This window comes from Sciurus vulgaris (assembly GCF_902686455.1).
Source record: "Sciurus vulgaris genome assembly, chromosome: 2".
NCBI classification, from domain to species: Eukaryota; Metazoa; Chordata; class Mammalia; order Rodentia; family Sciuridae; genus Sciurus; species Sciurus vulgaris.
Window position 1 is genome coordinate 193,082,734 of NC_136462.1, and position 27,973 is coordinate 193,110,706.

General features: G+C 48.6%; 1 protein-coding gene across 1 annotated transcript in view; it reads right to left on the minus strand.

The window, feature by feature from the left end:
* Positions 1-17,259, minus strand: part of B4GALT5 (beta-1,4-galactosyltransferase 5) — a 94,288-nt gene extending 77,029 nt beyond the window's left edge. The window contains exon 1 of the mRNA XM_079127044.1: positions 17,255-17,259. The gene's annotated coding sequence lies outside the window, so the exon portion shown is untranslated. The remainder of the gene's footprint in view (positions 1-17,254) is intronic.
* Between the last annotated feature and the right edge of the window lie 10,714 nt (positions 17,260-27,973).

The window sequence follows — 27,973 nt, forward strand, 5'->3', positions numbered from 1 at the left end:
TTCTTTTGTAAAAGGCAGATAGTAAATATTGTTGGTTTTAACAAGCTGTACGATCCCTGTCACAACTACTTAATTCTACTACTGTAGCACAAAAGCCACCATAGGTAGTAAGTAAAGAAATGTGCATAAAAGTCAATTTCTTGTTTTGTCTTTAAAAATTATTTTTATAAACCAGCACCTTTCCGTTTTTTTACCTATTTTTCTTACCAGATTAAGCTTCTTCAAACACAATTGGTATCACATCATTCGTCTACTCAAAACTCTGGTGGCTTTTGATAGTTTATAGAACCATTTGTAACCTTCATTTGGTCTTTAAGACCCTCCATGATCTGCCCATGGTGCTTTTTAGCCCCTGCTTCTCTCCAACATGTAATGGAGCATGGACATGTCCAATTTCTGCTCTCTTCCAGCCCTCTGGTCCTCCGATGACTTCAGGGTTTTTGTACTGAAGAATGTGCTTAAGTAACATCCTGTGATTCCATACCACAGGGAGATCAGCCAACATTTCAGGAGTCTCTGCATGGTCAAGGGCTCAGCCAATGTTCCCGGAGCACATATGTGGCAGGGAGCTCAATCCACATCCCATAATTTCACTCAGGAGGGGTTTTTGCTAACATTCCAAGTCCACACAGATAAGATATTCCATCATGATAAGAAAAGAGGTTCTGCAGACATCCAGTGATTTTATACCGAGGCAGGGGGTCTGTAAACAGTACAAAACTCAAGTCACAAGAAGGGGCTCTGTACACTTTCCATGATTAACTAGCTATTCTTCATAATTCTTTATACAAGAAGGAAAAGTTGTTCTACTGCCCCCAAAAGTTATACTCAGGAAGTACTCAGGAAATGTTTCATGATTTCATACCTAATAAGGAGGCTTGACGATGTTATATAGTTTACAGACAGAGATGGGCTGTGTAGTCCTTTTGTAAAAGATTTCACACAACTGGCAATTCTAAAGCAGGAGCATACTCTTCAAACAATGAATGATTCTGCCCAGAGGAAGGCGTTCATTTTCCGATTCTTCTTAGATGGAGGTCGAGGTCCCATGGGATGAACCTGGGGCCTCTGCTTATAGTTCATGACCCTACAGATGGGAGGCTGTTCTCTAAATATTCCCCTCACACAGAGGAGCGCAAGGCCAACGGGCCATGACTACCTACAATTTGGTGGTCTGCAAATATCCTGTGGTCTTATACAGAGAAGGGGGTTCAGGCCACATTCCAAGATTATACACAGATGAGCAGTTCAGCTAGATTCCCTGATTCTGCCAAGAGGAGAAAGAATCTCTACAAATATCCACTTACACTATGTAAAGGAAAAAAGGAGGTTTGGAAGCAGCCGGTGGTTTTAAACCCAGGAAGGTGTTTGGCGAGTACTTGGAGATTCTGTGGCTATTGTGGGCTTGGCCAATCTGGTCTGATGAAGGAAAGTTGGTGGCTGGGCAGTTTCACCAACGGACACCATCACGCAGAGCCCGAGTGTATGACTATTTCAAGGGCACGTAAAGATGTGAGAGACCCGAAAACCCATACTGACTCCAAAATCAAAAAAGCAACTGCAAATTGAAAATAATCAATGTTTAATTAAAATGTCTACCAAATGTAGCCTCTGGACTCAGATGATTCTATCTAATTGCATGCATCTAATGGACAAGGGGGAGGGGCAATTTTCTTATGTTTAATAGGATGGGGAAAGGACTTAAAAGTAATGCGAGGGGCCCAGGAAGACCCTGAAATGCCCTGGACAAGGAAGTTGCTGGCAAGTTCCCATGGGAAGTTCCTATTTTCAAGCCACCTGTGGCCCCTACTCCAACCCAGCCCCGAGAGCTGACATCCCAAAGGCAGGCTCAGTCATTCACCAGCGGGTGAGAAAATATCTTGACTCTCAGGAGATGGACAGGGCTCCAGATAGCACCCACCGCTCAGAGGAAAAGCCATCCATGTCGGCAGCAGTGGAAGCCGATTAGCCAAGAACATTATGCCGTGGCAGGTGTCTGAAGGAATCAGATATTGTCACGGTCTCAGGAAGGAATCACAGCTGTTTCGGCTTCTCTCTCCCTCTCTCCACAAGTGTCCCAAGAGTCCCAGGGGAGGGCTTTGAGCCAGCCAGAGCGTGGAAATGGGGGCCCAAAGGGGGGAGTTATGGCCCAGCTAAGCCCCAGGGTCACAAGCAGGAATGAAGGCTGTTGATCAAAGGCAGGGAAAGAGAATCTGAGTCCAGGGTCTTAGCATCCCAGAGCCCAGGCACGATCAATCAACCCCACATGACAGCAAATATAATTCTGGCCTGAGCTAGAAGTCTGTAGAGAAGACACAAAATCTTTTCTTCCACCCAGCTGAGGTTCCTCTGCTGGGGTGCTTTAAACTAGTCAAAGATGAACTAACAAGAAGTAGAAACAGAAGGTCATTAACACAGGCATCCAGCACGGACGCGTGGGAGCACCCAGTGCTGAGTGACCTCAGGGCTGAGTGAAACTTGGGCTTCAATAACATCTTGGCCTAAACATAGGACAAAGAGCTTGGGGGCAGGGGGCGCAGGAATTGACAGGAAAGTGACTAAATTTCCTCTTTCAATGTGAATTTCCTCTACAAAAGGAAAACATGTTTCCTTTTTTTTAAGCTTTTCTGCTGGTTCTCAGTGACCTTTAATTCAAAATATTCCTATGCCAAAGAGGCACATTTCAAGTGCCTTCTCTGGTACCCTTACATGCCATAGGATGGGAAGAGGGTATAGCTGTTGCTTCTCAAGTTTTTAAATCATTCCCCCTTTCAAGGAATATAAAGCCATCTTACAGATTCCTCTGGCATCATTCCTTAATATAATTTAATTTTTCTAGCCAGGGTCATGCTACATTGCCCAGGAAGTCCTTAAACTTATGATCCTCCTGCCTCAGCCTCTCGACTTGCTGAAATTATAGGCAAGCGCCACTAAGCCTGGCTTCCCCTTGGCATCATTATACTTTTAAAAGTAGTTTTTCCAAAAGCTCTAAGATGATTTTTCTTTTATGGACACAATACCTTATTTATCTATTTTTATGTGGTGCTGAGGATCGAACCCAGTGCCTCACACATGCTAGGCAAGCGCTCCACCACTGAGCCACAACCCCAGTCCCTCAAAGACGATTTAAGGCAGATACAGAATGTCTTTATGTTAGCTGAGAAAGATATTTCTTGTTTGTTGGTTGTGTGTGTGTGTGTGTGTGTGTGTGTGTGTGTATGTGTGGTGCTGAAGCTAAGCACATGCTATACCCCTGAGCTGTACCCCGACTCCAAGAAAGGAATTTCTTAAACCAGGCATAAAAAGCCCAAAGTATGGGGGGAAGATTGGTACACTTGCCTACATCGGAGTTCAGTATTCCAGCCAGGTGTGGTGGCGCGTGCCTATAAATACAGCTCTCAGGAGGCTGACTCAGGAGGATCACGAGTTCAAGGTCAGCCTGGGTAACATAGAGACACCCTGTTCCAAAATAAAAAATAATAAAAGAAATGCAATTAAGATCACAACCAGATACCAGTTGCATTCAGAGATTGCCAGAAATTCTACTTCTAGAAATGTGCTCCAAGGAAACCCTGGCCAAGCGAGCAGGAGGAGAGCTCTAGAAAGATGCTGGGCGCGGCCTCGCGTGGCAGAGAAACTGCGGGCGCCAAATCCCACGGTCCGAAAGGGCGAATGAGATACCGATTGGGCACTTGGTGGCACAAGCAGCAGTTACCACCAGCGACCCAGAACTCCCTCAGTCATTAATATGTATAATGTTATGAGAAAAGAGGGAGCTAAAAACCAGACACGCAGTGGGCGACACTGGCTGCCGAGGGCACCGTCCACGTCCACTGTCCCCGGCTCACCTGCGGCACTGCCTACCTGCACATGTGGACAGTTGGGCTCTGCAGATAGCGCAGGAGGAGCAGCCGGGGGGTTGGCCGCCACCCCAGCGCCAACACCAGGGGAAAAGTACTAAGAGGGATCAAAGATCCGGACCCTCATGCGCTGCTGGAGGGAAGTGTGACATGGTGCAGCTACTTTGGAAAACAATCTAGCGGTTCCTCAAACAGAGTTAAAATCAGAGTTACCCTATGAATCCGCTATTTGGCTCCTGGGGTAGACCCAAGAGAAATGGAAACGTCTATCCCAGGAAAACTTGTGGGCCGCATTAGGTATCCCAGCCCAGGAGGGGAAGCAATTCAAATGTCCATTGACTGGTGAACAGATAAAATGTGTTGTGTCTGTATAATGGAATATTATTCAGCCAAAAAAAAAAAAAAAGAATCAAGTGCTGACACATGGTACTACAGGTTACATCTTGGAAACGTTATGCAAGTGAAAGAAGTCGCAAAAGGCCACATTAGGGTTTGAGTCCGTTTAAGACAATGTACAGAATAGGCAGATCTGTAGACAGGAGCAGTCTAGGGAGGCTGGGAAATGGGAGTGGGGTTCCTAATGCGGGGGAAACAAGTGTTCTAAAATCAGTTGTGATGGTGGTTGAACAACTCTGTGAATACACTAAAAAGCATTGAATTGCATGTTTTATTTAGCTTTTTTAATTGTATGTTTCAAATGGATATGTTGTATGATATGGGTAATGTTTCTCAATAAAATTGATATGTATGTGTAGAGAGAGAGTGTGTGTTAAATCCAGTAACAAAAAAAATCTGCCAAGAGCAGTGGAGTGAACCTGTAATCCCAGCGGCTCCGGAGGCTGAGGCAGGAGGAAGCAGAGTTCAAAGCCAGCCTCAACAAAAGTGAGGTGCTAAACAAATCAGTGAGACCCTGTCTCTAAATAAAACATAAAATGGGGCTAGGGGTGTGGCTCAGTGACTGAGTGTCCCTGAGTTCAATCTCTGGTACCCCCAAAAAATAAAAATAAATAAATAAAGTCAACTTCCACTCTTATTTTTTATTGAACCAGTTCTCATCACTACCAGCCTCTCATTACACACATACACACACACTTGTCCATTTTTCCAGAGTTTTCATGCATGTAAAAGTTAATATAAATATAGATTCTTCTCCCTTACCCTGGTACACAAGAATAGCATACAATCATACTTTGCCTTTCCTATAATGTACCAATACATTTAGACTTTGCCAATTCTTTTTTATGGCTACATAGCATTCAATTTTATGGATAAATTGTAATTTGTTTAACTAGTCTTCTGATAGATATTTGGGTTGTTCCTAAATCTGTTTGTTCTGGTGCTGGGGATAGAACTGGTGGCCTGGTTTTCTACCACTGGGCTACAACCCCAGCCTCCACTCCAACCTCAGTCTCTACTCCACCCCCAGCCTCCACTCCACCCCCAACCTCTACACTTTTTACCTTAACAATGTTACAAAGTATAGACATTATTTTGCACAGGAGATTTGCCTGCAGGATAAAAGACCAGAAATAGACGTTCTGAATCAACAGGTGCATCTTTGTACTGGTGACTGACCCCGCCCAACTGCCACTCTGACCCTACCATTTGGTCCCCAGCAGTAAACTGTCATGGTGCCTGATTTGACCAGGCTGACTGAGTGGAAGTAGCGTCTCTGTGTAGTTTAATTTGCATTTCGTTTTATGTGCGCACTTGAGCATCTTTCAACGTGTTTAGGAGCCATCTGTATTTTTCTGGTCATTTTCTGTCACTTTCCGGATGGATGCGCACTTCTCTTTCTATTTCTGAAAAGAAGATGCTGTCTACTAGGAGCCATTAGCCCTTTTGTACACGAGCAGACGATGTTTCTAGTGTGTTGCTTGTCCCTTGACGTGGCTTTGGTGATTCTCCATCCTGTACTTTGAGCTTCTTGGCCTGCTAAGCTCCCTGTTACCTGCCCCCTGGAATCTCCGTCCTCCCACCCACTGTCTTAGTCCATGCGGTGCTATAACCAAATGCCTTAAACTGTGTGGCTTATAAACAACAGAAGTGTATTTTTCACAGTTCTGGAGACCGAGAAGTTCAAGATCAAGACACTGGCAGATTCAGTGCCTAGCCAAGCCCTGCGCTCTGGTTAGCTGGTGTCTTCTCGCAGCTCTCAATGGGGGAACAGGAGGCAGCTCCCTGGAACCCCTTTAATAAGGGGACTCATGAACTCCATCCCGGTGCGCTCCATCACTTGGCGAGTTCCTGTCCCCTGAAACCTGATTTGATGACACTAACCGTGCAGGATTCCGGTACATAAGATTACTTGAAGCACTGCTGTACCTGAGCCTGATTGACCCTATCACCCCCCATCAGGAGGAGAGATGCCATTCCTACTTCTCAGCCAATAGAAATAGGAATAAGTTGTCGGCGCTAACTTAAATCACATAGTAATAAGAAGCTTGAGGAAATACTTTAAAATCCACGTAGGTTAGTTTCTGTGTATACACATCATAAGGAGAATATGAAAAACCAAACCAAAGTGTGATGACTTGGAACCCAAGAAAGCAACCTCAAGGTTGCTCTCTAAAGCCCCGCCACATTTCCAGGTCCGCTACTTTCTCCTCTCTTAGTCTTTATCTCCCAAAGAGCAGGGAGGAACTTCCTCTAAAGCTCCATCCCAGAAGGAATGTAACAATCATGAAATTTCATTAATCAGGCAAGATTGACCAATCTTTTTAGACTAAAGATCTCCATGCCAGGGCACCTGCTTGTCTGGACAGAATTTTCATCTATTCTTCTGAGGACAACAGAGAGATTACCTGAGATACTTTATCTACATAATTAAACAAACTTTGTCCGGACTAGCGGCACACACCTATAATTCCAGAGGTTGAGGCAGGAGGATTGTGAGTTCAAAGTCAGCCTCAGAAAAGCGAGGCGATAAGCAACTCAGGGAGACCCTGTCTCTAAATAAAATACAAAATAGGACTGGGGATGTGGCTCAGTGGTTGAGGGCCCCTGAGGTCAATCCCTGGGACAAAATAAATAAAGCAAACTTTGTTACCATGTATCTTTCCCCTAACCCCAGCCATCCCTGGTCATCAGCACCTCAAGATCCCCCAAGAACCTCCCTATTCACGGCTATTCATTAATGTAGCTCAGAAAGTTATTCAAGCCTCAACCATCTGCTGCTGAAGAGTCTCATATTTTGTGTGTGACTCCTGTGCTGTGATATTGTCCCATTCATGTTAATATATGCGTGTAGCTTTTCTCCTGTTTAATCTGTCTATTGTCAATTCACGCCAGTAAAACTTCAGTGTCTACATATGAATTCCAGAGAATCCGGAAGGTTCAGACTAGAGCGCTCCTTCCCAGCCACCCTGCCCCACCTCCAATTCCTGTTCTTCTCTCCTGCAAAATACATTCCTTCCGCCCCAACAGACTCAAAGTCTGAATTCACTTCTTGAAACTTAAAGTCTAAGTCCAAAGTCTTCTCTGAGATTATCTAAATTAGATATGGGCACAGCTCGAGGTGTGACTCATGCTGAGGCGATTGCTCAGGACAGACATTCCCATTCCTAAGGGAAGGAACAGGAAGGTCCTGAGCAGCTCCCAACTCTTCCACTCACGTCTCTGCCCCAGGCTCACTGGGGTTGGCTCACACCTTCCAGACCCTCAGTCTTGCTGGGCCGCACTTAGGCCCTGACGCCTCGGGTGGCCCTGTCCCCAAGGCTTGGCCGGCTGCAGCTGGTGCCCAGCTCAGCAGTTGGAGTCTAGCCTGTGGCTCTCTCGGGCCGGACTCATGATTCGGGGGCCTGTGGGCAGCCCTGTCCTCACAGCTCTGCTGGACATTTCCCTCCGGGATCCTGTTGTTCCCACAGCAGCTCTCTGCCTGGGTCCTACAGCTTATGTAGCCATACCACCCCCAGCTTTGGGGGTCAAAGCACATTCCATGCTGGGCACCCTGGGGCTACAGCTGGGTGGCTGAGGAGGTGAAGTGGAGCGTGGGGAGCCCTTGGGTGACACTGGCCCCTCGGCACCCACACCTCTGGACCACTTTAAGCTTTGAATACGGCCCTTGCTGTTCTGCCACTGCCACTTATTTTAAAAATGGACTTTTTTTTTTCTCTTCCTCTCTCCCTGCTCCTCCCTAATCTCTCCCCCTCCCTAATCCCAGGGGAAACAGGATCGCCTTTCCTCCCCATCCTGGGCAGAGTCACCTGTCCCTGAGCACACTCCCACCACGGGAACGAACTCATCCAGACTCTGGGGAGGGCACCAGCAGGTCTCAGAAATGGCCATCTCCTGCATTAACACGTGAATCACAGCTCCAACACAGAAGCATGCACCAGAGCCTTGGAGTCAGCTCTTTAAAAGTCCCCTGTTCCTGCCGATGGGCTGAATCGCAGCCTTCCGGACAGGAGTCCGCTGTGCTTCTCCTTTGCTAGCAAAGCAATAAACCTTCTTTTCCCTTTTTCTCAAAACCGTGTCCTCGTTATTGGAGTGGCAGCAGGGACAGGAGCTTTCAGCCCTCCTTGAGATTGTTCTGTGCTGGCCTCCTGCTGGGGTCTGGCACTCCCGACCCCACCCGTTCTCTTGGACAACAGACCCACACTACCCTTATCAGATGGTCCTTGGGTGACACCTTTGTTTTCTTCTGAACAGTTTTTCATTTTTCCCCAATGTACCTGGGCTCAGAATCCTCCAGATATTCCAGTTCCCTTTTGATTAACGTTTCTGTCTTCTCCCATCTACGACAAGCCACACCTTCAACGCTCCGCTTAGAAATGTACGATGTACTTTTTGTTTTGTTTTGGTGGTGCGAGGAATTGGGGATTGAACACACTCGACCACGGGGCGATATCCCCAGCCTTTCCGCTTTTTATTTCAAGACAGGGTCTCACTAATTTGCGATCCTCCTGCCTCAAGCCTCCCCTGGCACTGGGATTACAGGCATGTCCCACCACACCCTGCAGTAGCCAATTTCACGCACAAGGGTTCTGTTTTCCGTGAAGCACTGTGATGTGGACGTAACCCAGCCAAGTTCTTTGTCACTTTATAACAAGGCTGGCCTTTCCTTCAGTCTCCAGTAGCATTTCTTATCCGAATGACTTTCTGTTCCTAGATACCTCAGCTTTCTGCCCCAAAGCTGCTTCCACACTGTGAATGTTGGTAACAGCAACTCCTCCACACTTTCTGGTGCCAACTTCCAAGCTTTGTCTTTTGGGGTTGCTCAGGTGGCTTATAAGCAACAGAAATGTATCTAGGTTCGTGCCAGAGGTCAGGGGCTCTGCTGAACTCCCAAGCTTGTAGCTTAACATCTTTCTTGTATACTTCAAAGGGTGGGAAAGTTTTTGACCAGTGGAGATTGGCCCCCCTGGACTTATTTAAGAAACACAGCTGGGGGTGCAGCTCAGCAGTAGAGCAAGAGCTTAGTATGCACAAGGCCCTGGTGTTGATTCCTAGCACGGTGAACTCAGAAGAAAAAGAGAGAGAGAAGGATCTATGAACCAGGTGTGGGGGCATCCATCTGCAATCAGCATCTCAGGAGGCTGAGGCAGGAAGATCTCAAGTTCCAGGTCAGATTCAGCAACTCAGTAAGGCCCTAGGCAACGTAGGGAGACCCTGTCTCAAAGTAAGAAAAAGGATGGGGATGCGGCTCAGTGGTAAAGTGCTCCTGGGTTCAATTCCCAGGGCCAACTGGAAGAAAGAAAGAAGAAAGCAGGAGCAGCAACAATCAAAATAGCCGGCACTTAGCTGGACACAAGACCAAATATGTCATGCGTATTAACTTAGTTAATCCAGTCAACAACCCTATTAATTAGTAACATTTTCATCCCCATTTGCAGAAATAGGGACTGAAGCCAGGTGTGGTGGTGCACACCTGTAATCCCAGCAATTCTGGAGGCTAAGACAGGAGGATCACAGGTTTGAGGCCAGTCATTTCTACTGTTTGTCTAAAGAGAAGGCTGATGACTGGCCACCAAAGAGTCACATTTGCTGCTGCATCTCCACCTCCTGGGGAGCTCAGGGGTGCCTGTTAAATAGCTATTGAGTAAGTTGGTGATGGAGATGAGTCGGAGGGTCCCTCCTAGGCAAACCACGGGAGCCACAAGCAGCAAGGAGGCTCTGCAGAGACCCAGTGCCTGGGAAAGCAAACCTGGATGTGCCTCCTCTGCCCTGGAGCCTTGCACAGCTCACGAGAGCCCCAATGGCGGCTGCGGACTCTGCCTTGACCGACCCTGCCCACCTGCCACCTCGTACTTTGTCTCTTTTCTCAGGAACACAGCTGTGCTCCTGTATTCTGAACTGAGGCGTGCTTGCTCTCTCTGTGTGCGACGTCTTTCCCTGGGACTCTCCCTTCCCCATCCCACTCTTGCTGGCCAAGAGACACTCATAGACTCTGGAGGTTTTCTGGAAGACATTCTAGGGCGCGTAAGGAACCGGCGCCCAGCTGGCGGGTCAGAGTGGCAGCGAGGAGGCCCGTGTGGCTGGAGTGGAGAACGGGCGTTGAGGGCGAGGCTGGGGACAGGTGCAGGGCCATCGCAGAGGGCCGTGGCATGGCAGGCCGGCTTGGGCTTTCACTCTGGATGTGGGGCAGGCCGCAGGAGGACGTGGCTTGTTCTGTTTTGTGGTGCAGGGACGGAACCCGGGCCTCGCCAGCGCTCTACCCCAGCCCCACAGGGGGGGCTCTCAGCGGAGAAGCCCGGACTGGCTTTGGGTTGCTCTGATGTCCAGGGAATGGTTGGTGAAGGCAGAAGCAGGGAGCCTCCGATATCCTCCACCAGAGCTCCTCCCTGCTTGGTCTGTGCTCCCAAACACGAGCGACACGGCCTTGAACACACAAAGCCTTGGTTGCATCTGTTTTCTGTCCTGGCTGGCTGCAGGCGACACGTGCTGAAGCAGGGGGTTCAGACCCGGGGTTCGGGAGGCTGCCCTCCGAGTTGAAGGCCAGCCTCCCACTAAATAATCAGGTGTGAGCCCGGGCGCATGGCCATGTTTGTGATCCCAGGGCTCGGGAGGCTGAGGCAGGAGGATCAGGAGTTCACAGCCAGCCTCAGCAACTCAGTGAGGCTCTAAACAACTCAGCAAGACCCTGTCTTTAAACAAAATCCAAAAAGGGGCTGAGGATGTGGCTCGGTGGTTAAAGAGCCCCCGGTTCAATCCCTGGTATCTCCCCCACCAAAATAGTAATCAGTGTCAGTTTCTCCATCTGTAAACTGGAGGTGGGAGATCATGCGGACTTGCAGAGTTGTCCTGAGGATGAATGAGTAAAGGGGCCCAGGGAAGGCAGGCACTTGCTAGATGTCGTGTCCGTCCTCGCTGCCAGAGCGTGCATTTCTTAGGAGCTTGGATCACTTTAGCCCAGGTGCCCAGAGGCGGTTTGCAGTAGTTTCAACCTCTGGGGGGCTCTGTGGATCTCCTGGACAGGTGGAGAGGATCATAGATGCAGCCAACCCCAGGAGGGCAGGCAAGTGGCCCAGAGCTCTTGGCTAACACACAGGAGAGGTAAAGAAATGGACCAGAAATGTCAAGCTGCGTAGCATACGTTAGTGTGCGAGCCAGGGGGAGTCCTGGTTTCCTCTCTGGGGTACTTTCGTTTCCTTTTACAAAGTGCCAATTATACAAGTAAGGAGTCTCCTCATCTAAAAATCATGTCTGCCAATGAAAAGGATGTCTCATGGCTACCCGAGTCACCTGCCCGCATTCTCTACCCAGGCCCTGGGCTCCACTTTTCCGTTTGACAAACCCCGGCAGCGCTGCTGGGTCTGTTTCAGCCATGGCTGGAGTCCCGGTGCTGAGGACAGGGCCTGCGGCACAGTGCAGTGCAATAAATGTGTGTCTAAAATAATGATTCCTGTGACCCTTGCCCCCATGCCGGGGTGACTGCTGTTATCAGTGGCCTTTGTTTCCACCCAGATCAGCACCATCCAGTAGAATGTTCTGCAACAGCGGAAACATCATCCTTAGCCATGGGTGCACTTCAAGGAAGACTGAGGGCTTTGAGGAACTCTAAATTTAACTTAATTTGAATTAATTTGCATCTAAATGTAAATAGCCACATGTGACTGGAGACAACCACACTGACCTAACACCTTCTTTCTGAGCATTCACAAATATGTGAAGCTGGTGGACCACTTTGTGTTTTATGTAAATTTTCACCCTCTCTGTATGCTGCTACTTCCTTCTCTTTTACTGAACACTGTACTTTGGAAGTCTTTTCATATTGAGCCATACAGATCTACTTCATTCTTCTTCTTCTTCTTTTTTTTTCCCCTTTGGGTACTGGGAATTTACCCATGCTAAGCAAGTGCTCTACCTCTGAGCTACATGTCTAGCCCTTTTAATTATTTTTTTTTTTTTTACTTTTAATTATTTTTTAAAAAATTTGTGGCTATAGATAGAGAGCATGCCTTTATTTTATTTGTTTATTTTGATGCAATGCTAAGGATGGAAACCAATGCCTCACACGTGCTATACAAGTGCCACTGAGCTACAGCCCCAGCCCTTATTTTTTAATTTTATTTTTATTTTAAGACAGGCTCTTGCCAAGTGGCCTCATTGGCCTCACACTTGTCATCCTCCCTCCTCAGCCTCCCAGGTTGCTGGGATTCTACACCTGGCTCTCCTTTTTCTGTTGAATCACCGCACAGGATTCCATAGGGGAGATGTGTCTTAATGCATTCATCTGTCCCCTATTGAGAAACAGTTGGAAGATTTTCAACTTGCTGTGCTGAGCCACTCAGTAGGCTAAGGCAGGAGGATGGCAAGTTCAAAGTCAGCTTCAGCAACTCAGCAAGACCCTGTCTCAAAATTAAAAAAAAAAGAAAAAGAAAAAGAAAAAAAAGGCCTGGGGTGTGGCTCAGTGGTTAAGCGACCCTGAGTTCAATCTCCAGCACCCCCACCCCACCCCCTAAAAAAGAAAGAAAGACAATAGAGCATTACTGTTCATACCTCTTTGGGCACAAGTGTGACCTTTCTCTTCTAGTGACTAAAGGTTGAGTGTCCCTTGTCTGAAATGCTGGGGCCCATAGTAACTTCCAATTTTGGAGTTTGGGGATTTGGAATATTTGCTTTGGAATATGGGCTTTACCAGTTGAGAACCTCCAATCTGAAAATCCCAATTTTGGAGCATTTCAGGTTGCACATTTTGGGATTAGGGATGCCTGACCTGTGCCAATAACCATAGTTACTATTTTAATAACAATCATCATTCATATTTATTTATTGTTTTATTTAGGGTACCAGGGATTGAAGGCAGGGGCACTCGACCACTGAGCCACATCCCCAGCCCTATTTTGAATTTTATTTAGAGGCAGGGTCTCACTGATTTGCTGAGCACTTCCCCGTTGCTGAGGCTGGTTTTGAACTCTCGATCCTCCTGCCTCAGCCTCCTGAGCCGCTGGGATTACAGGTGTGCGCCACCTCACCTGGCCAATTGTTCATATTTATGGAGCCCTTATTATGTGCCATTATCTAAGCCTTTTACCTGCATTAAACGAGCTGGTGTTGCTATTTCATTTAGGAAGATAGGTTCACATTCAGGGGAGCGTGTGAGCTGTCTGGAGAGCGGGAAGACTTGCTATCGCCGTTGAATACAAGCAGTTTTATTATTGTCGCCATAGTACAGAGAATCGATTTCAGAAATTTGCCCCAAATTACACAGCCATTAAATGACAGAGCCAGGATTTGAACCCCAACAGTGCTGGACATTTCCTGTTCTCCCAGCTCCTAACCAAAGGAGCCTGCAGAGGGGCAGTACCAGTGCCCCGCAGGCCCGGGTCCTTCACCACAGAGCAGACACTCCAGGCTCTCCTCCCAGGGATGAGGCCCTGGGCTCCCTGGGCTCCAAGAGCCGTGGAGGTGACCGGAGACTCAGAGCTACAGGCGGAGTTACGTAAGGGGGAAAAGATACAGGCCAACTTGCTGCTTAGAAGCAAACAGAAGAGGAGCCAGGCAGAGCTTCCCGGAATCCAGGACCAGGAGCTGCCAAAAATGGGCCTCCTCTTTTAGGAACAATTGAATGTCACTGGGGTAACCCAACACGGCTGGCCAGAGAGGCCTCCGGCTCACAGCCTCACAGAGCTGCCTGTGTGAGCCAGGCTAGGCTCCAGGGGAAAAAAAAGGCCTGGCAGGGTGCCCTGGGAGGCCATCCGAGGAGAAACTGTGCAGTCCCTGTCTCTGGACCAGCCTCCACTACGACAGGGCAACAGGTTGTAGGTTGGGGCTCCCGGTCGAGTCTCAGGCAGACAAAAAGTGAGGAGGGTTCTAGCCCTGAACACAGGAGTCAGGATCTCTGAGTTCCTTTCCTAGATTTTGCTGTGTGACCCTGAGCGTGGCATAACCTCTCTGAAATTCAGACTTCTCATTGGCAGAAAGGGACTGAAAATGGGAGCGTAGATAAAATGGGATTAGCAGAAAGGGATAAAATGTTACAAGAATCAAATAAGATAGGATTTGGCAAATCTTTTAGGTAAAGAGCAACATAGTAAATATTTTAGGCTCCGAAAGCCATCAGGTCTCTGCCGCAAATATTCAGTTTTGCTGGAGTAGGGTACAGCTGTACAGGTGCCAATAAAACTTTACTTTAGGACACTGAAATTGAATTTCATTGAGTGTTCATGCATCACAAACTATTTTTCTTTTGACTTATATTTTTATTTAAAAAAAAATATTTGGATGTTGATAGATCTTTCTTTTATTCATTTATTTATATGCGGTGCTGAGAATCAAACCCAGTGCCTCACACATGCTAGGCAAGCACTCTACCACTGAGCCACAACCCCAGTTCCTCTTTTGACTTTCAAAAAACCATTTAAAAAGTTCAAGGGTCACACAAAAACATGCAGTGAGCTTAATACAGAATTTAGCATAGTGCAGAGTACACTAAGGTGCTCCAAAACCTTAGTGACTATCACTTTGAAGGAATACACAGAATTTGTGAAAGTTATTATAGGTGACCCTATGAGACTTCAGCAGGTCAAATAATAACAGATAGTCTTTATTAAATCCTCACTATATTCCAGGCTATGCACTTTACTTGTATTGTGTTTAATCAAGATAATCCTATTATTGCTGGGTGTGGTGGTGCACACCTGTAATTCCACTCAGGAGGCTGAGGCAGGAGGATCTTAAGTAGAGGACCAGCCTCAGTAACTTAGTGCAATCTTGTCTCAAAATAAAAACTAAAAATGACTGGTGATTAACTCAGTGGCAAAGTGCCCCTGGGTTCAATCCATAGTACCAAAAAAATGAATAAACATAAACATAATACTATTATCCTGTTTTACCGATGAGTAAGAAGAGGCACTGAGAAGTTTTCTGGACAGCCGGGCTGGGACTCCCACCTAGGGAACCTAGTTCTAGAGCCACACTCACCACTCACTCCAGTGATAATTTATGTTTTAACCCTTCAATCGATCCGAGAACCCTCATTCTACAAAAAAAGAAAGTGAAGCTCATAGACGTCAAATAAGTTAACTAACATCATTCATCATCCATCTGCCAGCTAGTAGAGGGCAGAGATAGGGTTTGAACCCAGATAATCTGATTACAGAACCTATGACCTTAATCATAACCCTACATATCGTTTTCCTTAGCACAATTTGTTTTATCTTGTTTTATCTAGATTTCCATTCATTTAGATTTCCATTCATCCAGTATTTCACTCTTGTGCTATGAAGCACATCCTCACCTGTCTTTGTCTGATTCTTTCTTTTTGGATACTGGAGATTGAACCCAAGGCTCCCACATACCAGGCAACGGCTCTATTTCTGAGATATCCCACCAGCCCTTTTTAAAATTGTATTTTGAAGCTGATCCTTCAGCTTTCTGAATAGTTAGTATTACAGCACAAGCCACCACACCCAGCTTGATGATGATAATGACTTTTTCAGTACTAGGGATTGAACCCAGGGCCTTGTGCTTGCAAGGTAAGCACTCTACCAACTGAGGTATCTCCCCAGCCCACTTGATTATTTCTTAAATGAACACCTAGACCTGAAATGTGCAGACCAAAGAGCATAAACTTGGGAACTTCTGATCTGATGTTGCCTGGCAGTGCAGGTGGTGGTTAAAGGTCAGGCTCCGAAGTCCTACACATCAGGATCCAGTTCCCCCAGCATTTGCCAGCTGGGTATCTTGGAAAGGCATTTCACCAGTGTGGGCATCAGTTGCCTCATCCGTAAGCCCTTGAATCGTATCCCATAACACCTTCCTCAGTTCGGATGATTGCAACTGTAGCCACTGCAGGAGACGGGCGGGGATTTCCACTTCTCTTTTTCCCAGGCGGAGTCTCAAAAGAGAATCAGAAAAATGAACCAAAATCCCAAACCGGGAACCTACAGGATCATCGGGAATGGCTCAATGTCCTAGTCTGGGATCTTTGGACCAAAACCCGCCCAAACTGGCTCTAATGAAAACAGGGATTCACTGTAGGGGGATCAGTCAGGAGTGCTTCCATGGCGACAGAAACTAACTAAAATTAGTTTAAGCAAAAGATAGGCTTGGCCCACTTGGTTGAAAACACCAGCACACGTGCCAGTTCCAAACAAGCACGGCTGGATCCCAGGGTAAAACGCCACCTCAGGGACATTCCCTCCACCTCCAGCTCGCTGTCCAGGCGCTGCAGTGAGTCTCCGCCTCTGGGGACAACACGACCAACAGGAGCCTCTCTGAAAGCGCTGGACCCAGGTATTCCGACTCCTCGCTGGCTTCAACCAGACCCGAGAAGTCTCATTGGCTCTAACCGGGTCACGTGTCCACCTCTGAACCAATCACGGCAGCCTCGGGAATTGAGCGGCTGTGATTGGCCGCCTAGAGCCCGGCCCACTTGGAAAAGGCTCTGCGGGAGCCTGGCGGGCAGAAGCTAGGAGAGGGCCAGCTCTGCAGGGTACCTCGAGGTGCAGTCCTGGAAGGCCAGAAAGGCAGAGTCGGTGGGTGTCCCCGTGCCGCCCAGCTGCCTTTTGGAATTGCTGCAAGAAGTGCCTCGTATATTTCTGGATCTAGCACCTAAAAAGTCAGGTACCCTATGTCTGTTTGTCACTCCCCACAGGTTCCCTCCGCGCTGCTTCTCTCTGTTCTCCCTCCTTCCCCAGGCCCATGACCAAACATGGCCTCCTCACAGCTGCCTACCCACGTACATCCTTTAAGCAGCAACCCACAAGGATCACCAGGCCATGATCCCATTTCTTAACAGAGAAGATCTGATCGGTTCACTCAGTCACTACCCCCTTTATCCAGTCACCTGTGACTGAAGGACAGGCCCACGTGGCTTGGAAGCATGGCTTCCAGAGTTACCCACACCTGCTTCAAAGAGAGGGGTCCCCAGGAACCGAGCAGACACACAATGTGGGCAGGACTCTGCAGCTGAGTGAGCTGATTCACAGAGACTGAAGCCAAGTCCACACAGAAGCCGGGCAGGTGTCAAGAAGTCGTTTCCTCAGACAGGCACAGCCCTCACATCTGGACTACAACTGAGGCTGCTGGGATTGTTGGGTGGACCCAGCTGCCAGGGTGAAGGTGTGCGGGGCCTGCAGAGGTTTCCCATCTGAGCAGCTGAGAGGGCTGGAGCCCACCTGGAAGCCACAGGGATGCCTGTGGGAAATAACAATAATAATGACTCACTGAGTTGCGGAGGCTGGCCTAAAACTTGTAATCCTCCTGCCCCAGCCTCCCAAGTAGCTGGGATCACAGGTGTGCACCACCCCAGACACTTTAAGTGAATGTCTTTAATTCCCCATGGTGACATGACGTAGGTACTTATCATCTTCATTTGTAGGACATTGATTAAATGGACTAGCATTAACTGAGCACTTTCTTCATTTATTGATGCAGTCATTCCCTCACACGGCAAACAATTACTGAATGCCAGCAATGCCAAACACCACAGGCCTGTCTGCATGAAGGTTGCAGTTGAATGTCAGAGGACCGAATAGATTAACAAAGAGAGAAGAGAGAGAGGGAAAAGCATTCCTGGTGGAGGGAACAGCATGTGCAGAGGCCCTGTGGGAGAAGGGGCGTGGGAGCAGGAGTGATGGGAGCAGCTGATGGCTTGCCAGGAGGCAGAGAGCCAAATGACTCATACCTGCTGATACCCCGACTGTGCTGGTCCAGCACTACAACAAATACCTGGGATGACCAGCTTATAAAGGAAAAAGGTTTGTTTTGACTCATGGAGTTGGAGGTTCAGCCCATGAGCAGTGGGCTCTGCTGTAGAGGCAGCACGTCATGACGGAGGCACATGGTGGAGCAGAACTCTCACCTCAGGTCTGGGAAGTGAAAAGTACGAGAGGAGGGCAGAGCTGGGGCCCACAGCCCCCTTGACCATGACCAGAAGGACCCCCATGAGGCTTCACCTCTCCCAGTTTCCACCACTCATGCCACCACCAAACTGGGGACCACGACTCTAACATCTGGACCCCGGGAGACATTCCTGATCCAAACTACAGCGTTGACACCTACAGCAGTCCTGTGAGACAGCTACTGCTACTAATGGCATCCTGCAGATGAGCAAACCAAAACAGAGGGGTTGGTAACATGCCCAAAGACACACAGCACCACCCTCAGTGATGACAGAGCTGGAGTTAGCACCCACACCTCTCTGACTGGACTCCTAAGCAGCTCTCGTCCTTATGTAAAAGAAAGTAAAAGAAAGCAAGAGCAAGTCAACCACAAGGGACAGATGTGTAGTCTGGGACCAACGAGACTGTCTTCACTTGCAGTTTTAACCATGCAAGGGTTTCCATTGCAGAAGGAAGGAAGAGTGGCCAGAGGCAGGGACCTCTTCAGGCACTTAGAGATGCACAGTCAAAAGAGATGCCACGTGAGACAGGAGCCACCCAACAGAGGCAAAGGACAGCACTAACCTGGGGGCGCTCCTTGACTTTCCAGCCAGACCAGCCTCAGGTCAAATGGCTCTGCTGCTTCTTTCAGGCAGAATAAAAGTTCCCAGAAAAAGTGAGTCTCCCAACTGTCCCTCCTGCCTCCATCTGCCTGTCTCCCAGCCCCAGAGGCAAGCCTGTCGACTAGTCTCAGGTATATTTACATAGATAAATAGGTGAATGGATGGATGGGTGGATAGATAGATGGAGCTGGGTGTGATGTCACCTACCTATAAACCCAGCTACTCAGGAGGCTGGGCAGGAGAATGGAAAGTTTGAGGCCAACCTGAGCAACATGGTGAGACCTCATTTCAAAACAAAATTTTACAAAAGGGTTGGGGGGCTGGGGATGAGCCCAGTTGGTGTAATGCTTGCCTCACATGCACAAGGCCCTGGGTTCAATCTCCAGCATCACACACACAAATAATAATAATAAAGATAAGCAAAAGATACAACTTTAAAAAAAAAGGGTGGGGAATGTAGCTCTGTGGTAAAGCACCCCTGGGTTCAGTCCCCCGTACTATAAAAAAAAAGAAAAGGAAAGAAAAAAGGAGAGGCATATATGCGTATATGCGTGCACAACGTGTGTACACATGCGTGTATGTGCACATGGTGCCACTGTCAGGAAGCTTTTGGCTAAAAGTACAAAAACCTACAAATGTGTGATTAGCTTCTCAGAAGCATGGAGATAGCAGCTGCCTGGCTTACATGAATAGCAGCTGCCTATTATTGCCTAGTAGGAACCTCGATTTTTTTATTTGGACTTTTGCTTCTGACTCTCACAAACTTATTTTTTCCTTTTCTAAACAACTGGTTGCTTAAAACAAACAAACAAAAAATTCCAACCACTTTGGATTTCTCTCTTTCCCTCGTTTTTCACATCCAATTCATCACCCAGCCCTGTCCAGCGTTCCTGCAAATCTGGAAGTAGATCCACCACCAAAGACATTTCAATCATCAGACCTTCAATCACTTAGAGCTGCCCAGAGCCCTAGCCAAGTGGCCTCGGGGTCATAGCACCTGTAGCACCTGTGGAGGGACGTACTTTAACTGCAAGCAAGAGCCTTCAGCTCTCCCACATTCCCCGGCAGGTCTCAGGTGGCACTGGGGGGCCACGGGCAGCATCACTTAAGGGAAAGCTGAAATGGGGAATCCATGACCTCTTCTCTGCATGGTGACACTATTGCTCATTGTCCTGGCATAGAGATGACTTCCAGAACACTCCTGCTGCACAGGGCACTCACCCCATGTCAAGATGCGGGAGTCATACTGCTAATGTCTCCAGGGCAAAGGAAGGGAAGAACCAAGTCCCTTGGCCTTACCCTAAGTGAATCCGTGGGAAACTTTACAGCCAGCCTTTGTACAAGGAAATCGTATATTTATAGGTCACATGTGGTTTTGTGCTTGCTGCCCAAAGCATCCAACAGCGCTTACACACCCCCAACGTGTTCAGGGAAGGAGATACGCCAGCTGGGTATGCCGAATGCCTCTAAGGATGGGGACATCAGGCCCGAGAGAGGCAGGCTTATTTTTCCTGCATATTTGTATCGTCCTTGAATTTTGTTTATCTTAGGTCAGCTTTCACCATTTCAAAAACTGGGTAATGAAACTTCAAAAGACAGTGGAACAATTGGGTTTTACATTTCTTTTATGGGCATGAAAGAAATTCATTTAATCTGGCAAGGCTGGCTCTTGCGGAGACAGTCTCAGAAACTTGGGAAAGTGAAGAAAGCAATGTCATTGACAAGTTCAGTCACCAAAGGATGGGAAGGTGACGTGGCACTTGCATCTGAGTCAAGGGACTTCGGAATTCTTTCTGCCTGCTCCCTGCCTTCAACTCCCCCAGCCCAGCCTGACCTTTCAAAGGATTTCCAGGAAGGGGACCTGGCGCCATCGTGCCTCCCTGAAGTGCTGAATGTCTACTTCTAAGGCGCCAGGCGGACTCCTCTTCAAAGACGATAGAGAAAATGTGACCGGCAGCGAGGGGACCTCAAAGACAGTCTTGTCAGTTGTTTCACAAGTCGGGAGGCAGAGGTCCTGGGAGGAGGAAGGACTTTGTCAAGGTCACGCAGAGTTCATTGGTGGCAGGATGGGAGTCACGGAGGCTTCTGTCTGACCAGTATCCACTCAGTTTGGCTCATTCCCCCAGGCTGTCCTGCCCAAGGGCCTTCCTGGTTCTCAGAAGGTTGGCTCGAGGCGATCCCCTCAGAAACGAGCCCTAGACACCCCTGTCGTGTCCGGTGGAGGATGCTGCACCCCGACCGCTTCCCAAGGTTCTCACGTCAGCAGATCCCGGGCTCCAGAGTCTTGCAGTGGAGAAGACGATTAAAAAAAAATACCCTCCAAACAGAAGCCCTGGAATCAGCCCACCCCAGTTCAGATTCTCCGTCTTGCATCTCTTAGCTCAGCGGCTTTGGGCAAATTACGTCACGACAAAAGAAAAACAAGATTAATGTCAGGACCTCTGGGCCTGTTTCCTCATCTACAAAACAAAGATCTTGCGTGCCAGCCTCGTGGGGCGTCAGGAGGATTGGTATCACAAGTTCACGATCTTTTGGCAGAAGTCATTGTTTCCAAAGTTAGAAATGTTTAGACTTCAGAGAGGTGATGAGGTGTATGGGCCTCGACCCTACTCCATCCTCGTTTCTGTGAGACGTGGATATTCAAAGTAGGGCTCCACAAGAGTACAAGTCACCTCAGAGCAGGTCGGGACTTGTCCTCAAATGAGCTGTAGCATCAGACTGGAAACTCTTGGTTTTCATAGTCTTTTTTTTTTTTTAGATGTTGATGGATCTTTCTTTGATTCATTTATTTATCTGCGGTGCTGAGAATCGAACCCAGTGCCTCACACATGCTAGGCAAGCGCCCTACCACTAAGCCACAAGCCCAGCCCCTCATAGTCTTTTTTGGCTTCAGAGTTGAGGAATTGTAACAAAGATGAGCTGGTAGTTCCTGAGCCTGTCCCTGGGGCCGAGTGCTTCATGTGGATGAACCTGCTGACTCACAGAGCAAACCCACGCGGAGGGTCCTCAGGTAACCCAGCAGGCAGGGGAAGACCAAGGCCTCGCAGGCCAGGGGTCCACTCAAGCTGCAGGGCTGGAGCTAAATGAGGTCATGACATGAACGGCCGATGACAGCATCCGGCTCCCGCTGTGAACACGGCGGATTGACCTGGCTCCTACCATCCCCATCCATGGTGGGAGAATTAGGGCTAATCTCCGTCTTCTTCGTGCATGTGTGGGACTTCTGTTACTGTGGTAAGTCTATCAGGGGGAAAGAAAAGATTCTGTCTGAACTGAGCCTAATTTCTCAATTATTCTTCTGACTCTTTCTGCTGGGTTTGATGTTGATCTGGACAGAAATGGATTTGTCATCTCCAAGTGGACTTCCTGGGGCACAACCAGGCCAGACATTGGTCACTTTGTGGCAGCCCTTCAAGAAAGAATTCACCGTTGTCATCTCCAAGTGGACTTCCTGGGGCACAACCAGGCCAGACATTGGTCACTTTGTGGCAGCCCTTCAAGAAAGAATTCACCGTTGCCTAGAAAATGCTGCACTCCTGTGCGGCCCGCCTAGGCCAGCTCTCCTCCTCTTCCTCCCCCTCCTTTACTTCTCTTCTTCTTCTTGTACCAGGGGTTGAACCCAGGGGAGCTTAAACATGAGCCACAATCCTTTTCTATATTTTATTTAGAGACAGGGTCTCACTGAGCTTCTTAGGGCCTCACTAAGTGGCTGAGGCTGGCTTTGAACCTGTGATCCTCCTGCCTCAGCCTCCCGAGCCGCTGGAATTACAGGTGTGCGTTGCTGCGCCTGGCTAGGCCAGCTGTGCCTGGGAATCTCCCAGCAGTGGCAGAGCTGGGGGTGGGGGCAGGACCTAGCCAGCTCTATCCAGGGGCTCCTCCAACACGCAGCTCCCCGGCATGTTGAGGAACACTGACAGCCTGCGTGGCGGAGGGACACCCCTGCCCGTTCTGCCTCTCCCGTCAGGTTTCACAGACCTACCACTCTCCTCCTAACTCCTGGGAGCCCCGGCCCTCCTAGCTCCATCTGAGCACCAGCTTCCCCCAGGACCTGAACTAATCTGGAACTGACCTCCATTCTACAGCTGTTCCCAGCCCGTGTCCACTTCTGCTTTGCCCAAAGGACCTTGACTCGGGGCTCACCCTCAGCCTGTGCGTGCACTGACTCCTCTCCCTCTTCCCAGGTTCACGAGCTCTCTCCTCATCCTTCGGGCCTCTGTCTTCTCCCAGAGACCTTCCTTGGTTTCTGAAAGGCCTGTGAGCCCCGGGACTCCTGGGGACGCCTCTCGCACTGGGCTGTAGTCGTTTCCATGTCCGGTGGGTTTTCATTGTCGCCGTCCACTTCGCTGCTTCCAGCTCTGTTCTCCTAACTGCCAGCTCTGGTGACCAGAAGCTGGCTCAGGCCCATGGCCAGATAATTGTTGGCTATAGAGCCACAAAGGCAACGGCTTCCCGTAGACCTCTCCAAGGACTCCTGTTATGGCTTAGATAGGAGGTGTCCCCAAAAGCTCTTGAGTGAGACAATGCCGGAAAATGTAGAGGTGACCCGACTGGGCCGCGAAAGCCTTAACCTGACCAGTGCATTCATCCTCTGACGTGGAGCCACCGGGTGGTGACTTGTAGGCAGGTGGGGCGGGGCTGGAGGAGGTGGGTCACTGGGGTCCTGCCTTTGGGTTCTCGTTTTGTCCCTGGTGAGCAGCGGTCTCTCTGCTTCCTCAGGTCTCTGCTTCTCTTCTGCAGGGTTCTGAGCTGTCTTTCTTGGCCACACCGTTCCACCATGATGTTCTCCTCCACCTTGGGCCCAGAACAATGGAGTCAGCCATCTGTAGACTGAGGTCTCTGAAACCATGAGTCAGAATAAGTTTTTCCTCCTCCACATTGTTCTCATCAGGACTTTTGGTCACAGCAACACAAAGGTTGACTAGAACAGCTCCCCTTTGCGGTTTCACTTCTGCTGTTGGATGTGCTTTTTCTCAGTTTGACTGATGACGCTTCTCTGATCCTTTAAGTCCTCTTCTGAACCTTCACTTTTCTACCGCTCCCCGATGGGGGGTGGGGTCTGGTCCCTATAACAAGTCCTTCCTGCTAAGCCCTCACAGTTCAAAGGCGGACACCTTATCCTGGTTTTGGGGGTAGAGAAGTGATTCAGGACTCCATCCAGGGATCCTGTCTACTGTGATTGGTTCAGGCCTGGGAACATGATCTGGCCTTGGCCAATGAGAGCCTGCCCTGGGATTTTTACAGGAACAATTGGAAAGCAGGAATGATCTTCCCACTGCTGTTGTTTAGCTGGTTATGTGGAAGCCTGTAACTGTTGGCAATGATCTTGCCATAATATGGATAGAACCTGCTGAAGAATGAAGCCAACAGAGAGGAAAGCATACTAAGACAGGGAGACTCACAGAGCTGAACACTACACCACTGAGCTGCACCCCAGCTCTGGAATTGTTTTTTTTTTTTTTTTCCCTGATAGTTCAAGTCAGTATGAGTTGGGTTTCTGTTCCTGCCAATCGCAAAAGAGTCTTGGAAATCTGCACTTGGTAGTAGCACCTGTAATCCCAGCTACACAGGAGGCTGAGGCAGGAGGATCACAAGTTTGAGGCCAGCTGGGGGTGTAGCTCTGTGGTAGAGCACTTCCAGCGTCGCAAAAAAGAAAAAAATAATAATAATCCAGGTGAATATAGGCAAACAATAAATACATGTAAAATGAATGAATTCCAAGTTGACAGTGGCTATTGACATCTATTCTAAACTTTCATCAAAATAAAATTTGACAGGAAAGAACCTAGAGGGTAGGTACCACAGGACAGGTAAGAGTAGAGGTGCAGCACTTGCCTCCATGTACAGGGCCCTGGGTTCCATCCCCAGCACCCCAAAGCAAAAACAAAACCCCAGTGGGTGTGAGGAAACATTAAAGAAAAAGACAAAATGAAAAAGAAAATAACAGTAAGATCCCAGGAAGGGACTTGATCATCACCTAATCCCACCCAGTTGCTGCTGTTGTAGTTACAGATGGGCAAGTGGAGACTCAAGAAGGAGGTTTATGGGGCTGCTGGGAAGATGGCTCAGTCGGTAGAGTGCTTGCCTTGTAAGCACAAGGCCCTGGGTTAGATCCCCAGCACCAAAAAAAAAAAAAAAAAAAAAAAGAAAGAGGTTTATTTGCTCAGGATTACATAGTCGGGTCCCTCAGAATCAAGATTAGGGGCAGGCAGAGAATGCAGACTCTGAAACTGATCATGGGGGGAACACTACACAAACCCAAAGGGGACAGTCTTTAAAGGATGGAGTGGGGAGAGGGTAGTCTTCAAAAATGACATCATCGTTGGGCACAGTGGTGCATGCCTGCAATCCAGCCACTCCGGAGACAGAGGAGGAGGAGGATCACAAGTTGAAGGCCAGCCTCAGCAATTTAGCAAAGCCCTAAGCAACTTAGTAAGACCCTGTCTCAAAAAAAAAAAAAAAAAAAAATTAAAAATAAAAATGACTAGGCATGTGGCTCAGTGGTCAACTCCCCTGGGTTCAATCCCCAGTACCAAAAAAACAAAGGTCAGTGCATAAAAGGAAGTGAAAGGTTGTGAAATGATTCAGGCTAAAGGTGACTAATGAGACATGACAACTCAATGCAACACCTGACCCTAACTAAACTGGCTGTTGTACTGGAGGTGGGGGAAAAATTTAGGTCATTATCCAATCCATGAACAAAACTGAAGTACAGATTGGATAGAGGAATTTTCTCAATGTCAGAGGTCCAGTGTTGATAACTGTACTGGGATGATGTACCACAATATCCCTGTTTTTAGCAAATAGACATTGAAGTACTAGAATCCCATCTACTTGGGAGCCTGAGGCAAGAGGACTGCAAGTTCTAGGTCAGCCTGGTCAATTTAGTAAGACCCTGTCTCAAAATTTTAAAAGGGGCTGTGGGTATAGCTCTGTGGTTATGTACCCCTCGATTCAATCCCCAGTTTAAAAAAGGGGGGATTAGAATAATAAATTTACAAACACCTATCACCCAGGTTTAATATTATGAACTCATGGGCTGCAGGCGTGGCTCGGTGGTAGAGCCCTTGCCTAGCACGCATGAGACCCTCAGTTTGATCCCCAGCACCATGAAAAGAAAATACAGAAATTATGTATGCGTACACTGGTGGAGGGGGATAATAAAGAACAGAGTAAAATATTTATAATAGTGAATTCAGGTCAAGGCGATATCAGGGATCTTTGTCCTAGTTCATTTATGCAGTCTTTCTGTAAGTTTGAAACTCTTAGCGAATAAAAATTGAAAATGTTCCAGGTCAGCCCACTCTTCCCTCTGGGTTGTAAATGCCGGATCAGGCCGGGCAGCTCGAAGACTTCAAAGGCAGATGGCCAAGCCCAGCCCAGTGATTGGCAGAGTCTGGCCGCATCACTAATGCTTCTCAATGCAAGTGTGCTGGGAGGGGCTGCCCAGCTCTGGAGCCAGAGCCGGCTCTGTTCTGTCCTCCCTGTCTGCAGGTGGATCTGTGAGGGTGCTTTGGGCTGCAGGCAGTGACCACTGCAGCTCCAAGGTCCAAAGGCTGGAAGATTGTGTGTTTGAGAGAGGAGTTGGGGTCAAAACCTCTCTTCCCTCTCTCTCTGTCTCTCTTTGCAAATGCATTTAATTTTTTATCAAGGCAGGAAGTAGACTTTATTGGTGAGCGTGAGTAAGGAGGGGCTACACAGTAGGAGCCCTCATGACTGCAGAGCCCACCACCTGTGCAGGGGACAGTGACTGGGGATATGTTTGGCTCTGCAGCCTCAGGGATGAGTCACTTCTGAGCCCCCATGTAATTCACCAGCATTAAACTTGGTAAAGCTCCACTTCTTTGAGATGTGGGTCTTCCAGAGGGCAGGGACCCTGAATCCGGCCCTGTGTAGGCTCTGCAGCTTGTTGCCCTGTGGATATGATGACTTGGCAAATGTGAACCTGGCCACTGACCTAGGGTCCCAGAGGCACCTGCATGCACAAGAATGCGTGTGGGAGCAATTTTTTGTCCCTAAAAAACAACACCTCCACTCTAAATAATAGAAGAGCTCAAGCTGACCTGGTCCCATTTGCCTCAAGTGCCAGCATCGGGTGGGTACAGGCAGCAACCAGCCATGATCACAGGCCACAGGTCCAAAGTGATTGCCAAATCTGTTACTGCGGAAACATTAACATTTTTTCCAAAGTGCTCATCATTTGTAGGCTGCAGATGAACCCCCAACTCCATCTAGACTTCCCTGACGCCTCCACGGCCAAGACTGGGGCCTGTGCCCCGCGCAAGTCTAAGGCCAAGGGTGAGGATTACCGAGGCTGGCTCAGATCGAGCAGGATTCATTTCCTGGGACTGGCAGATTGCTCTTTGTCCCAACAAAATTAGGTCCTGTTGGCAAGGGAGACAGGATGAAGCGGCCCCCAGGGTCTGTTTCATAGCTTTGGTGGGGGACACCATGGGTCTTCTGTGATCTGGACTGAAGAGCAACTTGGATCTACAAGGAGGCCCGGAAGCCCTGAGCCCCCTCACAGGCTGGTGGGGTCTAGGCGCAGACCAGGGATCTCCACAGCACACGTTCGTGCTCAGCACCCCTCTCAGCCTCAGTCCTCGCTGGTCTTCCAGTCCCGCCTGTTCAGGGCGCGTTGACCCACCCCCTTGCTCAGGACAATTAGGGCGCCACCTTCCTTGAGTGAGTGGGAGAGAGATGGGCTGTGACCCGAGTCAATCCGATCACGGGTAATGGTGGCACTTCAGCAGAGTTCCCAGGAAGTGGCCCCGCTTCCCACCAGACTGGTTCCTGCCAGGATGTGGTCTGCAGCTGTGGTTGCCATCTTGCTGGCAGGCGGGCTGAGGCAGGAAACCAAGAGGAGGCAGATACCGAGCCCGGTAACCTCCTGAAGCCAGCCAGGCCCGAAGCCAGGACTCTTCAGATACTGGAGTCAATCAATTTCTTTTTTCACATAAGCCAATGCCAAATGGGTTTTCTACCCTTTAGGAGTAAAAGAATTCTAAGTTTTTCAACTTTCAGAGAAGCCGAAAGCCTTTGTTTGAAAGGCAAATTCTCAGGTCCTGTCCCCAAAGAGTATGACTAAGTCATCTTGGGCGGGGCTTAAGCCTCAGACCTTTGAAACTAGATCCTCTGAGGCCCTCATTTTAGGTGGCCCTGCCCATTAGATTCTGAGACTCTCCGGCCCAGGCCTGGGAGGTAAGGGAAGCCCAGAACTTTCCAT